Source organism: Ptychodera flava, chromosome 15 (assembly GCF_041260155.1).
Source record: "Ptychodera flava strain L36383 chromosome 15, AS_Pfla_20210202, whole genome shotgun sequence".
In the NCBI taxonomy this organism is placed as follows: Eukaryota; Metazoa; Hemichordata; class Enteropneusta; family Ptychoderidae; genus Ptychodera; species Ptychodera flava.
Genome location: NC_091942.1, coordinates 16,449,772 through 16,465,802, shown reverse-complemented (window position 1 = coordinate 16,465,802; position 16,031 = coordinate 16,449,772). Strand labels below are relative to the sequence as shown.

At 40.8% G+C, this 16,031-nt stretch overlaps 1 long non-coding RNA gene across 2 annotated transcripts in view; it reads left to right on the top strand.

The window, feature by feature from the left end:
* LOC139151342 (uncharacterized) overlaps positions 1 to 16,031 on the top strand; it is a 69,566-nt gene that overhangs the window by 48,867 nt on the left and 4,668 nt on the right. For both annotated transcript variants that reach the window (XR_011556404.1, XR_011556403.1), the window contains one exon: positions 1,279 to 1,636. This is a non-coding gene — a long non-coding RNA (uncharacterized lncRNA). The remainder of the gene's footprint in view (positions 1 to 1,278; positions 1,637 to 16,031) is intronic.

The window sequence follows — 16,031 nt, the reverse complement described above, 5'->3', positions numbered from 1 at the left end:
TTAGAGAAGGTTGACCTTCACGTTTCCCGACTGGGTTTCAGAACGAAATTCAACATTTGAATCACGTATAGCCACTGCCGAGTTTGGGCGTACGAGCATACTTGTCTGGCAATACACTAGAATCAACCGTCAATTTACAGTATGATGTATTCTATCATGACGTGCCCGGGGACGACCGTGATTTAATTTCGTTCGAATACCAACAGCGGCGCAGTAATCACCATTTTCAACTACGTACATTGAAATCACATGCGACACTTTACAATGGGAACCACAGTCACTCGTGTTCTATTCAGCTCTGGGACTATTCGCCCCATAGACGTGTGTACATATGCGAGAAAAACCCAAGTTGCGTTTATTTTCTCGCATATGTACACACGTCTAAGGGGCGAATAGTCACAGAGCTGAATAAATCACGAGGGACTGTGATGGGAACTAATATCAAAAGGTTATTGGTAGATGATCTCGGTCAGTAACAACTGTTTGCGTATCAATTCCTTTGCCCGACATGTATTCATGCTCACTCGCAGATAAAATAATTATACATATACTCCCTGCCATGTTACATATGGCATGGAGCATAATAATGTGAACCGATTTTCCAGGGTTTCCCCGAAGTAAAGCGTTTTAGGCTGCATTCACAAACACCTGGGGGAAGAATTGACGGGGGACTTGAAAAAATCAAGGTTTATGTTTGGACACTTGAATGGATTCAACTTTGGTATGTGTTGCGTTGTCAGTTTTAAGCTGTAACGTTTGGCTAATTTTGGGGGTGATTTGTTTTTGTGTATCCACTTCATTTTCTTGTTCTACTCCCTGAAGCACGATGAAAAATGCTGCACAGTGCTGCAAACTTTGGAATAGTATTCCTTCATCTGTAAGGAATACCGATAGTTTGTCAGAGTTCAAAGCACAGTTATGTAGTTTTATACATGCTAAGGTTAAGAATGAAGGTTCTTCACTCGATTAGGTTTCATAAGTTAGTGTTAATGTTCGTATTTTATCTTGACTAAAGTCAACTTTTATATTTTTGTTTGTATATATTTTTACTTTGAGGGCTTTGATGTAAATTACAATATTTTGTAACTCTCAGACTACCTTCTTCAAGAAATAAAGTGAAAAAAATAATAATATCAATGATAACAATAATAATATGGACATTCACTGTAGAAACAATTTTATAAGACACTTTCAAAACGTGATATTTTAATACATTAAAGGGACACACCAAAAACACAGACATTGATGATGTGCATTTTCTTCTGTACTTTCTCACAGGCCGCAACGTTATCGACTGCAACGTTATCGAGGCGTTAAGCGCTCACTTTGATGAAGAGTTCAGCTTAGACTGAAATATGAAGAAAATCTTACTTTTCGTCGCTCGTAAATGTTCACGGTGGAAAGTTGCTTTAGTATGGATGGGATTAATCTTTTCTACATTAGCAGTTCTGCACTTCGTGATCATTCCACATGCGAGTGGCGCTTACAACCAGCCTTGTTATTTATCCTCTGAACAACGTGACGACTTGCGCTACATGGTTCGCAATATAATAAATATTTATGAAGACATGAACGTTACCTACTGGTTGGACTTCGGGACGCTATTGGGAGCAGTAAGGACAGGTGATATCTTAAGGTAATGTTCAAAGAAATGTTACAGGAACTAAAGTTTGTAGCCTTGGCGTTGTAGAATGATATACGTTCAAATTTCGGCAGCTCGACTTGTTACCAAGAAGAGAAAATGTGATCACATTACTCCCATTCTTCGTGACCTACATTGGCTCCCTGTGAACAACGTATCCAATTTAAAATTCTTTGTATTACTTTCAAAGTTCTCTGTAGTCATGTACCATCTTACCTTCATGAGCTTTTGATTAGACGTAGTACTAGTCATACATTGCGTTCATTTTCAAATGGGGAAATTAAGTGACACCAACCCATCGGCCGCACAGCTTACTATGGTGATAGGGCGTTTTCAATATGTGCGCCTCGTCTGTGGAATTCTTTGCCGTCGCACCTTCGTGCATCTCAGTCACTCGATTTTAAAGTCGGGTTAAAAACTTACCTGTTTAAGTCATTTTATACATGAGTTTTATACCCTTTAAGTAATTTTATACCTGAGTTTATTTGTTGATCTTTTTTACCCATTTCTTTAGTTTTACCAGCAGTTACTTTTATTGAACATTTAAAATTTACTGTTTTATTTGTCACTTATTTCTTTGTTTTTAATGTAAAGCGCATTGAGATATTTAAATATGTAATGCGCTATATAAGAAATAAAGATTATGATTGATTATGACAGTAGTAAGATATTATTGACCTCCAGGACAAAATAAGAATTTTTACACCATTTTATTCATTTATCTACATGAAGCGAAGGAAAAATTAACCATCCATGTAACTAAAGTGTGACCCTGACCTATATACGAACTCACGCACGCGCAACAGTGCATTGTCCTGAACTAAGCGGGGAAATTCCCTGCTGAGCATGTTTATACACGTTCCGAAGGTGTACGGGAAATTCCGCGTGAGTCATCACCATCAAACTAGCCTATATAAAGGGACTTTTACACCCGTTGTCAGTCCGGCCGACCGGTCGCGGAGTCTAGCTGATGTTGAACACTAAGTTCCTATCGGTGCGAACTTGTTCACCCGATAGATAAAATTTTAGTAATTTCCTCTGAACTTAAAATATGACGGAAGACCATTACTTCAAATAATATGAGACGTTTCAGATGAATGGTACTGATATCTAAAGTGTTCACTCTTTTATCTCTACGTACAAATGTAGTTCCTAAGTCGTTCTCTATTCTATTCCCACCAACAAAACATTCAATACTCATTTCCCCTCCCCGATCTTTATCAATACTTATGATAATATCACAAGTTGTTCTGTTATCTGTTTTCATAGCATAATATCCAACCAAATCGTCAAACTCGTCTCCAGTAGCTAACTTTACACATCTAATGAGAACTGTACCATGTTGAAGTATTTTCATATTATCAGTCATCTGTTGATTTACAGTCTGTAAAGTTAATTCAGCTGCCTCATCACCGACACTTTTAAGACCCAGTTTCTTTAAAGTTGTGTCCCAAATAATCTAACTGGAACTCCGCTAGCTGTATACGAGCAATAATTCTCACCCTCGTTTATCCACCTTCTTAGTGTATTATCTGCCTTCATTATTGTATTAAGAGGACTAATTTTAAGGTGAATCGGTATACCAAGAAGTGCAATGTATGGATTCATAGGAGTAAGCCAACTACGAAAATCTAACAATTTATATTTGTTTACATTGCTATCAAAATAAATCACATTCGGAGTTCCTGGTGGTTCAGCAACACCTCCTGCAATTTCACTATCCAATATATCTAAGATGTTACGCGGCACATTATAAGGCATGAATTTCTGACTATCCCCATCCCATGTCAGAGCAAAAGGAGTAGGATCATTCGAAGCCTTTGTGGCGTCAATTACAGTTTCATCAATGTCTTTAAGTTCGGAAAATTCTACAGCATGCTCGTGGGGTGGCGCCGCGGCATTGGCTAAAACGAAATATTTTTCGCGGTCTTTATAACGAAGGACGTAATCCTTATTATGATTAGCAGCCATCTTAGTATTATTGTTAACTTTAACATCACTCAGATCTTCAAGCTCAAGATTTTGCATACGAATTGTACCTAGACCGAAGCCACTTGGATCAGACATACTCCGTAGGGACCTATATACAGTGAAAATTAAAATAATACCTTGTAATATACACAACCATGGCTTCAGCTATAGGAATGACAGTTCTCGGTGCTGTATTAAATGCAACGGCATTTACAGGAGGAAATATTATCGGACAAAAGCTTTCTGGGAATGGTGAGGCTCTTATTGAAGAGAAAGTTCGACATGATAAAGCATTAGAAAAATTTGAACATGATCGCAACGTCTGGTCAGAAAAAAGATTACTACAGGCTGACTGGGAAAGAGAAAATCAAGCAAAGGATGCGCATGCTGCGGCAGAATTAAGAGATACAGATGCAGAAATCCTGGAAGAAGCAGAAGCGGTGCAAAGCAACTCTACGTCAAGTCCAGTTCAATTCTCAGATTATTATCAACCCAGCCCTGAGCAAAAGAAATATGAGATGATCTATATTGCTGGAGGATTAGTCGTGGGATGGTTTATCTTCCGATAGGGTTACACCGGTAGGGGGCTCCTTCGGAACGCTTCAGAACGACTACAGCAATTCAATACAAAAGCTAATTGGCCAGTTATTGAAATCGATCATGTTTCCATCCTGATCTGTTATCCAGATACGCATTGAATTCATGTAATCTCCCCCTTTTCTTAATGGCATAGAAATTGCTCCGTTTTTAAAATCGTAAGTAACCTTTTCACTTATTTCTCTCGTATCCCGGATGGGAAGTATTTGTAAACAGTTCGATACTTTCCCTGTATGTATCCTCCGGAGGCACCCGAACCAAATGAAACATAATTTCCAGTAACATCTACTACATCTGAATGAACTATATATTTAGTGACTGTTAAGAAATCCACTTTCTTCGGACTAATAGTACTTTTTATAACTGGGTTGTCCTCAGGTTTATCTGAAAAACCGACTACGTTGGCGAAGCTACCTGTGGCATTGAAATAGACTTTAATATCTTTAGCCAAAGTTAGATAAACATGGTTTGTCGGCAGATGTTTTTCAAAATTAATTTTTTGCTTCAACCCGATTGCTTTGTTTAACGTATCGATATTGTAGTTACCTGGACGTATTGATTTAGTCTTCTTCGGTTGGTCACCTTCTTGATATTTTATTACATTATTCGTCGATGTTATGTTATGCCATGAATTATATAGTCCGCACTCTAGCAGTCTTATCTTCGTAAACTGTGTCGTGTCAATACAAGGGTAAAAATTAACAGTAACAGGTTCACCTGTTTGACTTTCAATCCAAATGATCATTGTTGTACGTTGTATGTATATATTACTAAGTATAAGTGTTCGATGAATATTATTATTATTATTCCGAAGGTGCCCATTACACAGTATAAGGTTCTGCAGGAATAATATTTTTCTGTTCAAGGAGATCTTTGGTCGCAACCGCAGCAGCAGTAGCACCGCCTAATTTTGCCAATCGAGTTAAATTTGGTCGACTTGGATCGCCCATATCAATTTTCAGAAATTTGCTGGAGATCATAAGATATCCCATCGCAAGTCCTGCGATTACAATACCATCGTACATTGTGTTTACAACTGTTTTAATATCCATGATTGCTGACTAGTATATAAAATAAAAAAATAAAAATAAAAATATGGGGAGTTAATCCATCTCATACAATGTAGAGGAGCTGGAAACCTCTCCCTCCCCCTCCCCCCCCCTCCCCCTCCCCTGTCGGAACTGTTCCGGAGGGAGCTGCTACGTGCTCTGTGTTTTTTTCGCTTTCTGGGGAGGATCTTTCCGAATGGGACAAATATGTCGAGCACGCCCCCAATATAGTCCTAATGCAGTCAATGAAACTCCCACAATTCCTAAAACAAGATAACATTTATTATACCAGCGTGAATTATTATCACACTGTTCTTTCATTGTAGGCGGTAGGCTTATACAGTTTGTCGCTACCGCATCGCTATCCCCTCCCTCCCCCTTCATTGCTTTTAGTTTCTTCTCCTTGTTTTGCCTGTTCCATTCCGCTAATTTCTTGCCCGCAGCAACTCTCCCTGGATGCTTCGTCGGTAACGTCACTTTCTCTATGTTGCGCTGTGGCGTAGGAAGGTCGTCCCTGACGGAGTTGTTTGCGGTGTGGGCCCCGTCGGCGGGGCTTCTGACGGAGTCCCTGGCGGAGCCGTTTGCTGAGTCGGCGAAGTTGAATCCATTTATTTCAGGTACTATATTAAACCCGATTTTTTTAAAATTTAAATGTTTACCCGTAATTAAACCGGTGGAAATTAGAGCAATCAGGGGCCCCCACGTGTACGCTATCCGCCCTGATAATCGTTTTATTTCACTGTTTAGAATAAAATCCTTTTTAAGATCAGTGGCATAGTTATCTCGATCATCGATTGGAACTACCTGACTAATTGCACGGGCTCCTAGATCTATGAAACTTTGAGTGATGGTATCACTTATAAGAGAACTGTATTTCGCTTCGTACATTTTGAAGGCTTTAACCACCGTTTCATCTTTCCATTTTTTCTACGTCAGCAACTGTAATCTCCTTACCAAAAAATAACTTGCTTTGACCACTTGCGATGACACAGAGTATTTTTTCACGTTTTGTCTCTATTATGGATTGATTATTGTCCGAAGGCGCCGAAGCCCCTTCGGAACCGTTCCGGTAGGGCGCTGCCATATTTCCGCTGCGATGACTTTATTAAATTCTCCATTGTTTGCAGTATGTTATCTATTCTTAGTAAAAAATAAAAAATTCGTTTAAACCTGAATCCGAAATAAAGTATTAACATAGTCTGGAATGTTAGTACCCCTAAAGAAATCGTTCCGACAGGGATTCCGGGAAAATTCTCCTCCATTTAAATCTATCTGTATATAGAAACACGAATAATGAGTACAGACCTATTCCCAGTTGCTTTTCAATTGAATAAGACGAGCGTACCGACAGTACAGCATGCTGATATTCCTTCCAAACCGGACGGGGGAATAAAACCTATTCTCATGGACTTAGAAATATATGTAACGCCGACAGATAAATTTACTTTTCATCCACGGGATATATTTAAAGATAACGTAATCACTCATCGATCAGCGAAAGAAAGTAATGTCTGGCTGGGCGGACCAAACATGAAATACTGGGACCAGCAACTGAATTTCGCTGTATGGTGCAGCACTACTGGTTGTGGTATATCATTCACCCATCTCTTCGGTTCCGAAGGGAAATTTCCTCCGCAAATACGATCATTCTGCCGTTTCCATGTATATTTTACAATACGTCGTATCTTCATGAAATGGGCGTTGCACTTCCAGACGATACCCCCACCTTCAAAGCGGGCGACAATCCGTACAATCTCGTCCAATATGAACTTCTATGTACAGAATTTGGAAATATAAGTCCAACGAAGTCCGACTTTCGATATCGAAAAGGTCAAAATAAAGGTCTTGGTTATGGATATGAATATTACACTAATCGTGGGCCTGTTCGACAGCCAAAAGCGATATACAACGGTCATGACTTTTTCCTCTCCGCCGACGGAGGCGTTTTCTATACACATACAATTTTTGGAAAGAAAAAACATGTACTGTCCGACAAAGACCGACCACACTACTATTTCTTTCGAAATGATGGATCAGAGGGACAATATAATAGTTTCATTCCTCTGAAGGGAGACTCGGGACTAACAAAGGCCGGTCTCGCTCGCCTCAACGAAAGTCTTGAAGCCTACGTATATTGCATACTTGGCGCACAAGCAAATATTCGTAGTACCATAGTGGGCGATACTGGCAGCGCAGAGCAAGTCCGAAAAGAATTCGGCGTTCTCCTCGAAGATGAAATTCGTAATACCGACAAAGTAATCAGTTATAGGCGATATCAAGACACAATAATGAATACTGGTGTCAAACTTGATATGGCAGTCTCACCCAATTTACTTCTATTACCGTCTGAGATGGTCATCCTTTCGGGCCCGGCGATCTCAGGTTATAATAATGAATTGCAATACGCAACAGAATCTATGTCCTTCGGGGTGAATGGTGATATAAACACGGAAGTTCGAGAAAGTGCTATACATGAGATGGAAGGAGGAGGGGAGGAGGGGGGAGATCCTGTGAAGTGGCAAGACGAGCCCGGAGAGTCACCTCACAATGACACGACTCGGATTCGGTCCCCTCCCCTCCCCTCCCCGGAACGGGCAGCATCTACGACCAGCGTAGACCCTATTCACGAATATGGTAAAATTGGTTTGTTATCTTTAGCAATATTCATTACTATTGTAGGTACTGGAATAAAGTCACTAACTATATAGTTCATTCAGATGCTGTCGATGTGACTGGGTTTCATCTAACTCGAACCAGTAACTTAAAAGAACTAGAAGAGATTCATTAATTTACAGTATATAGATCCAGAGGAAATGTCAATATACGTAACCCCACCATTCAACATGATTATAACTGGACCGACATATTCTGGCAAAACAGAATTTATGTTGGACCTCCTCACCGGTCCGTACTTAAGGAAATTCGAATATGTGATATTCATTTGCCCAACATTCATGAATAATAAAGCGTATAATAGAAGATTCATTTTCACCGATGATAATGTGTTTATATTTCCAGTCGGACTCGATGCAGTGGATGATACATTAACCTACGTGCATAAAGAATGGGCCGGCACGAACACTTTAATAATCCTCGATGACTGCGCCTCGTCCAAAGATATGAAGAAGCGCAGTAACGTTTTAGTCCAACTTGGTTTCAGCGCAAGGCACGACGGATTATCTGTCTGGGTTCTGACTCAACAATATACTAGTATTAGTAAACCATTCAGGGAAAACATACAGATGTTAGTACTATTTTACACACCGAACAAGATAGACAACAAAACTATTATAAAAGAATATGGAATGGAGGTGTCAGAACGGGAAGCCGTGGGCCTAATCAAGCAATTGAAAAGTAGGCCATTCAGTAAACTAGTATTTCGTTTACGGAATCCGTACGACATAAAATTATTCGTATAATATAGCAATTATGGAAGCTGAAGGCTCTACCGATAGGAATCCCGAAGGTACTCTTAGAGAATTATATTACAACCCGAAAACTGGTTTTGGAGGTGTACAAAAATTATATGACGCAGCACGGGCCAGCGGACTGAAAGTGACCAAGAAAGAGGTGCAGGAGTGGTTAAAAACTCAGCTAACTTATAATCTACATAAACCGGTACCTCGTACTCGCGGGGGTGGTTCGGGCGGGAGGCGCGTTTTTGTAACATCGATAGACGCTCAATGGGAAGCGGATCTCGTGGAATTCCCTTCATCATTCGCAAAAGAGAATAAAAACATTCGATACATGCTAACAGTAATCGATGTGCTCAGCAAATATGCATGGGCCAGGCCGATACAGTCAAAAACGGCTGATGACACTCTGAAGGCACTACAAGATGTGATTAAGAAATCTGGGAGAAGACCCGACAAACTTCAGACAGATGAGGGGCGGGAATTTACTAATCAGAAAATGCAGGGGTGGCTCCAGGAGTCAGGCATTCATTGGTTTCACACCTACAGTGACAAAAAAGCTAGCGTCGTTGAACGTTTTAATCGGACCCTCAAGACGATGATGTGGAAATACTTTACATACAGACAGACACGTGAATGGCTTTCTATTCTACCCCACCTTCTTGAGAATTACAATAACACCGTACACGGAAGTATCAAAATGAAACCCAGGGACGTAACAGAGGAGAACGATTGGCAGGCATTTTATACACTATTCGGTCCTGAGTTGGCAGCCGGGGAAGCCAACCCTGAATTCAAGCCGGGAGAACGAGTCCGAATTACAAAATACAAGACCACTTTCAAGAAAGGATATTTACCAAATTGGACAGAGGAGATTTTCGTGGTTTCAAAAGTTGTGTACGCAGCTGGCTTGGGAACGCACCAGTTTACAAAATAAAAGACCTGAATGGAGAGGAAATACTCGGCACTTTCTATTCCGATGAACTTCAGAGCGCCCTTTCGGAACGGGGAGCGACGAGCTGTACAGAGTAGAACGAATTTTGAAGACGAAAAAATTAGAGGAAAGAAATATTATCTGATAAAATGGAAAGGTTATCCAGAAAGTTTCAATAGTTGGGAGCCAGAGGAAAATGTTATTAGAACTACGTAACGTTCCTGTGCTGGTACTTGTCAAGTACTACGTAAGTACTACGTAAGTACTACGTAAGTACTAACGTAAGTATTTACGAAAGTTACTCAATAAGTACCATGGAGGAAGTCTTAATTTCTTGAAAGAAGAAAGTGACAACTTACCATTATTCTTCCAACCACCTGGCCAAGTATTTATCATGTACTGTCGTAAGTAATGTTCACTTATTGCATCTTTTTCGGCAGTATGTGGATGAGGTGGTACAGGGAGGTTCCTGAACATATTAAGTTTGCAAGATCTTCAAAGCGACTGTGCATGTTACCACAGTCCGTTCTTTCGAGTCCCCCTTTTTCAGCTTTATCGATAAGTTCTGGTTGAAGTATAATGTACACAACTGACATGAGCCATAGACAAGTAACTTCAAAGTACCTTTCAGAACCGTAGGGTTTCATAATGTCAAGTGCTCGTAGGTCAAACGGAGCATTATAAGCGTGCACAGATTCACAAGCATTAAGAAGTTTGTGTAGGTTCTTGAGTGAGACTCGAGGTTGTTCTAGTTGTTCTTGACCAGGTGGGAAGTACGCTTTTCAAGTTCCTCCTCCTTGAAACCGTCTATTAAAAATCCTTGGCTGCCGCCGCTCCATGCAATTCCAAAGTCAAAAGCTCGTGGATATTCTACTGGTCCGACTGTCTCGGTATCAATTGTTGGATTAAGTATATTCTTGAGAACGAGGGGGGTAAGAGCGTTCCGAATTACCAAATATGGAAGTCTGTAGTCGTGGCAAATTTCTAAGAAAGTCTGTTTGAACTTGTTGTGAATCTCTTCTAGTTCTTTTAAGGCGGTACGGTTATTTCGTACGACCTGGCTCGAGTCAACACATTCCGCCTGCAATAATCCCAAGGCATATCTTTGAATATGATAATGAAACTGGGTAAATGGTCAAATGCTCTAGAAACAATCTTTTTTTCTTCCGTTGCCACGGAAACGCCCCGGATTCGAGAAAAAGTCAGATGTTGAATTATGGAAGAGTCACAAATAATGTAGTGTTCTGAAGGGGAACACCCCTCCCACTCCTCCCTCACCCAAGCCTGATATTGTAAATTAAGAGTATGTTCTATAAACTGTTTCTGAAAATCGGCAATCGAAACGTGGCGCCCATTATAAAAGTCGGCAATGTTGCTGGAAAAAACTAGTGCCAAATTCTGGTACGTGACACGGATCCAAATTTATTGCATCGTAACTCTTACCACTTCCAGTTGGTCCATTTATGAATATGTATGACATTTTGGGGATACTATATCATAGAAATTTTTTAAAAAATTTTTTTATTAAGATATATACGATAAGACAATGACAATCCTTTCTATTTCAACTGCAATAAAAATACTTGAAACCGGGAAAACATCAAAATTGATGATGGAGGCAAATTAGTATTTGGTGAATATGTAGATCCTTTCATATACATAGACAGTGAGCTAGAAGTAGTTTTCAACATCGGACCTAAATATGGTTCTAAAGATCCAGCTACATGTGATGGGGTGTGTGTCCGTTGGCAACCGAGTCTTCAAAAGTTTACCGATTTAATAGTATTCCGTACCCTAGGTGAAAGTTTCGATGCAAGCACTGCTAAAAGTTATGCTGCAAGCCTGGCCGCTCACTCCAAGAATACTATCGGAACCGTCACCGAAGGGAATCCTATCGGAACGACCTGCAGATTTTACAATCCATCTAAAGTGTATCAGAAACGAGGGAGCGAGGGGCCTCAGCCAGTTGCGTATTTTAAATTTCGGTTTAAAAGAGGGGGAGGGGCTCACGATTTCGATACATGTATTGATATGGTTCAAGAAATTGACTGCGGTTTTAAAGCAGTGAGCCCATTGCCAGTCCGAGAAAATCCTGCTATTGTACCTCGTAATATCCGAAAGAAGGTAGTAAGATAGAATTCTTAGCATTTAAACCGCGCTTAAATAAACGTGCCCTTTCTTTCACTGTTGAGAGATTAATATTTTGTGCTGCGCCTAATAAACCGAAATTCAAGATGCGGAAGAAACTAGTCGACTTAGAAAGATTAGGTGAGATATATAAACAAATAAATGCTGACAAAAATATTATAGTGGATTTTGATGAATTAGAATAGATATTTTCTTTTAATAAATTTATTTATGATATATATAGGACAGTACAATGGATCCAATCGTGAATGAATATAAGATAAACCAATTGGCCGATATACTTGACCTCGATTTAAATAGAGGGCTAGACACTCAGAATTATCTGTATACCATGACTCACACAGATTTAACAGATTCTTCAGGTAAAGGTTTTACTCTAGAAAATCCCTTCGGTAAAAAACCATGGATAGATTTCAATGATCTTAGAGAAGAATTGGTGAAGAAATGGGAGAAGGTGCCGCCGCAGTTTATTCCAAGGAGACTTACTGTGCATTACAGCATAAAAAAACGTCGCTTACGGAGAGCATTCAAAGATGTAGTTATAGAAAAAGATTTTTCCTACGAAGTCAAGCGAGTCGAGGATATCGCGCAGATTGATATCGAAGGTATGGCCAAAGAAAGAAAGATGTACCGTGTTTTTACAGAAAGGAAGTCAAATTCAAAAATCCAAAAGATCAAAGTGTGCAAAATCGTACACACTATGTTAACTATAATGGGGTATATACACAAAAGATAAGGGAGGGGCGGCAGTGAAAGAACAATTAGTAAAAGACTACAAAGAATGGCTTGATAAAACTGAAGCTGTTGAGGGCTCTGGTCTAGTTCTCGAGGAGATACTTAATTTTAAAGTAAGACTGGTAGAATTACTACTTGGGGCTGGCCCCGGCCCCCAACTGCCGGAATGGTTGAAAAATAAGAAATGTGTGAGCGATCTGGTCCTACTCAGAGGCGCCGAGGACTGCTTCCAGTATGCCGTCGTAGCAAGTTTAAAGTTAGCCGACCCCGAGTTTCGTAAAAAGAAGGCTGGTAATACCAGAAAAAATTGGAATACGTACTCTCCATTTATAGCCGATTACTGTTGGGACGGCATTCCATTTCCAACACCCGCCGATGATACTATTTTCGAGCGTTTTGAGCAACAAAATCCGGGCATCAGACTCAAAGTATTTCAGATCTACGAGTCCGATCCCGATCCGTCCGGTATAACTGTGTTTTACGGAGCCCCTAACAGAACCCCTCACGGAACGGTTCCGATAGGGGAAGGTGGAACCCGTCCCGGAACCGTCCAGACAGCGAAGATTTTACTAATAGTCGGCGCCTCACGGAACCATTTCGTACCAATTACTGCGGAAAATCGCCTTCTTAATTCTAATAATAATCGTAAGAATGTGCACAGACGGAAGTGTATTTGTACGGTTTGTGGAAAAGGATTTGCGTCAACAGGAGAGTTGGAAGAACATGAGAATTATTGTGGAACAGACACTGCCCAGCCAGGTTTTCCTAAGGAAGTATGTCAATTCGAAGGACATCGGAAGAAGGTCCCCGCCCCCTACGTCGTCTACGCAGATACTGAAGCAATTATTGAGCGGGGAACTGGCCGACACATTCCAATTTGTCTTTCGTATGTTATGGTGGAACGGTGGGGCGCCTTCGGAACGGGGCGACCACCCACTGTTTATGGTAAAAGAACATTCACGGGGCTCTCCTGTGTTACAGACTTTCTGAAGGATATGAAAGAACGGGCTGAGAATTATTCGAAATCGTATTATTTGAAAATAAAACCAATGAAAGATCCTTCTAATTACGGCAATCCAGTCTGTATTGCATGTGGAGAGCCGGCAGGATACCGAGACGGTGATGATACTTTTTATTGTGAAAAGTGCCGCCCGTTGAGAACCATTCCTATCTACTTTCACAACCTCAAGGGATACGATGGTTCTTTTATTTTGAAAGAATTACATGAAATCGACGCCGGAGGGGGACCAGAGCCTAAAATCATAGCTAAGACGGGCAATGGTGGAATTATGGGCCTCTCGAAAACATTTATTTTTCACGCCTCAATTGTTGTCGATGGGGAGATGGAGATAAAGAGACGCCACTTTTCTATAAAGTTTATGGACAGTGCTCAGCTGATGATGGGGTCATTGGCGAAGTTGGCAAAAACTGTGCCGGAGCCCCACGGGTGGACGGCGGCGCCACTTTCGTACCCGGACATTCAAAGGGCGAAAGGTTTCTTCCCCTACGAATATTTAGACTCGGTTGACAGACTGGGAGAGAACCAGCTCCCGGAGAGGGGGGAATTTTATAGCGAATTGACGGAAGAGGGGATTTCTGAGTCTGATTACGAACATGCATTAAGAGTATGGAACGTAGTTGGATGTAAGACGATTCGTGATTATATGGAATTCTATTGTGAGACTGACGTTCTACTTCTTGCAAATATATTTGAAAATTTCCGTGACACATGTTTAGAAGCGTACAAGTTAGATCCAGCCCACTATATGTCAGCGCCTGGCTTGACATGGGATGCTATGTTACTTTACACGGGTAATAAGTTTAAACTCATTCAAGATGCTGAGCAGATGACTTTCGTACAACGGGGAATTCGAGGCGGCATCAGCCAGTGTAATATTCATTATTTACAGACAAATCATCCTGCTTACGGGAATTACGATCCGGAGAAACCGGTGACCGAAATAAAATATCTCGATGCAAACAATCTCTACGGCTGGGCAATGAGTCAACCAATGCCTACGGGCGGACTTCATTGGATGACGATGGAAGAGTGGGAGGAATGGGCCGCCGAGGGGGGAGCGGGGGGCGGAGCCGGAGGGTGGGGACCTGGTTCCACCTTTCCACCAAGTTTTCTAGAAGTAGACTTAGAATACCCAGCCGAATTACATGAAGAACACAGCGATTTGCCATTAGCGCCGCATCACTATGAATTTCCGAGGCAGGGCGGTCGACTGATTACAAGTGTGATGGATAGAGAGTCCTATGTCTTACACTACAAGTTGCTGGAATTCTATCTTCGGATGGGAATGAGATTGAAAAAGATTTATCGGGTGCTTGCTTTCGATGAAGCTCCATGTCTCGCGAAATATATTGACTTTAACACTAAAATGAGGACAAAGGGGAGGACAGATTTCGAAAAGAATTTCTATAAGCTGATGAATAATGCAATGTTCGGTAAGACAATAGAAGATGTTCGAAAGTACAGAGATTTTAGATTTGTTTCGGACCGCGGTTCCGGCCGTAAAAAGATTCAGAAGTATAATCCAAAGATGAAACATATAACTTTCATAACTTCCGAAGAGGATGGCGATTCCTGCGACAGTGCCTACTGGAACTGAAAACGGATGAGCATAGATATGTAAAACCAGTTTTCATCGGCGCCGCAGTACTGGAACTTTCTAAGCTGCTTATGTATGAGACGCATTACAATTACTTTCGGGCCCAGTTCCCTGGAATACGATTAGCCTACATGGATACTGACAGTTTTGTTTACAGTGTGCCCCTCCCGGACCCGGACGTAACTTTCAATGATATAGTCCGAGAAGATGTTGAAAAGAATGGTGAGAAGTCTATATATGATACTAGTGGGATGAGCGGACCCAACTTTCCGAAGATTAATAAAAAAGTGATAGGTAAATTTAAAGATGAGTTGAATGGTGAACCTATTCTTGATTTTGTTGGCATACGCTCGAAAGTGTATGCTTTTCGAACTCCCGTTTCCGAGACGAAAAAAAATAAAGGGGTGAAAGATGTTTGTGTTAGAAAACATTTGAACTTTGAAGATTATAAAGATCTATTTGAAACTGGGAAGAAGCCGGAGCCGGCACAATTTGTACAGTTTGTACGGAAAAAGGCTGGAGAAATCCGTAGTGAAAAGCGCAGTAAAATCATGATGGCGCCAAATGATATCAAACGTGTGCAGTTATACAATCCAGACACAGGCGAATGGCTGGCAGAAACATGGCCGATAGGACGGACGACGGGTCATGGTTACGGTTTTAAAATTGTAAAGACATTAATCTACTATTTTCAATAGAGACTAGGGCATCACTGATAACATAAATGTGGGCAAATATATTATCATTGTGAGCGTCATCGCCACCCCACGCGGTATCTTTCTTCAGGATCTCAAGTTGAATTCCGTCCTTTGTGTTCATTACTTTAAACCATTTCCATGAAACTCAATATCTTTAAAACTACGCAGATCGATAAACAGACAGAATTTATTCTTCAAATAATCGGCCTCATCTATATCAATTTCA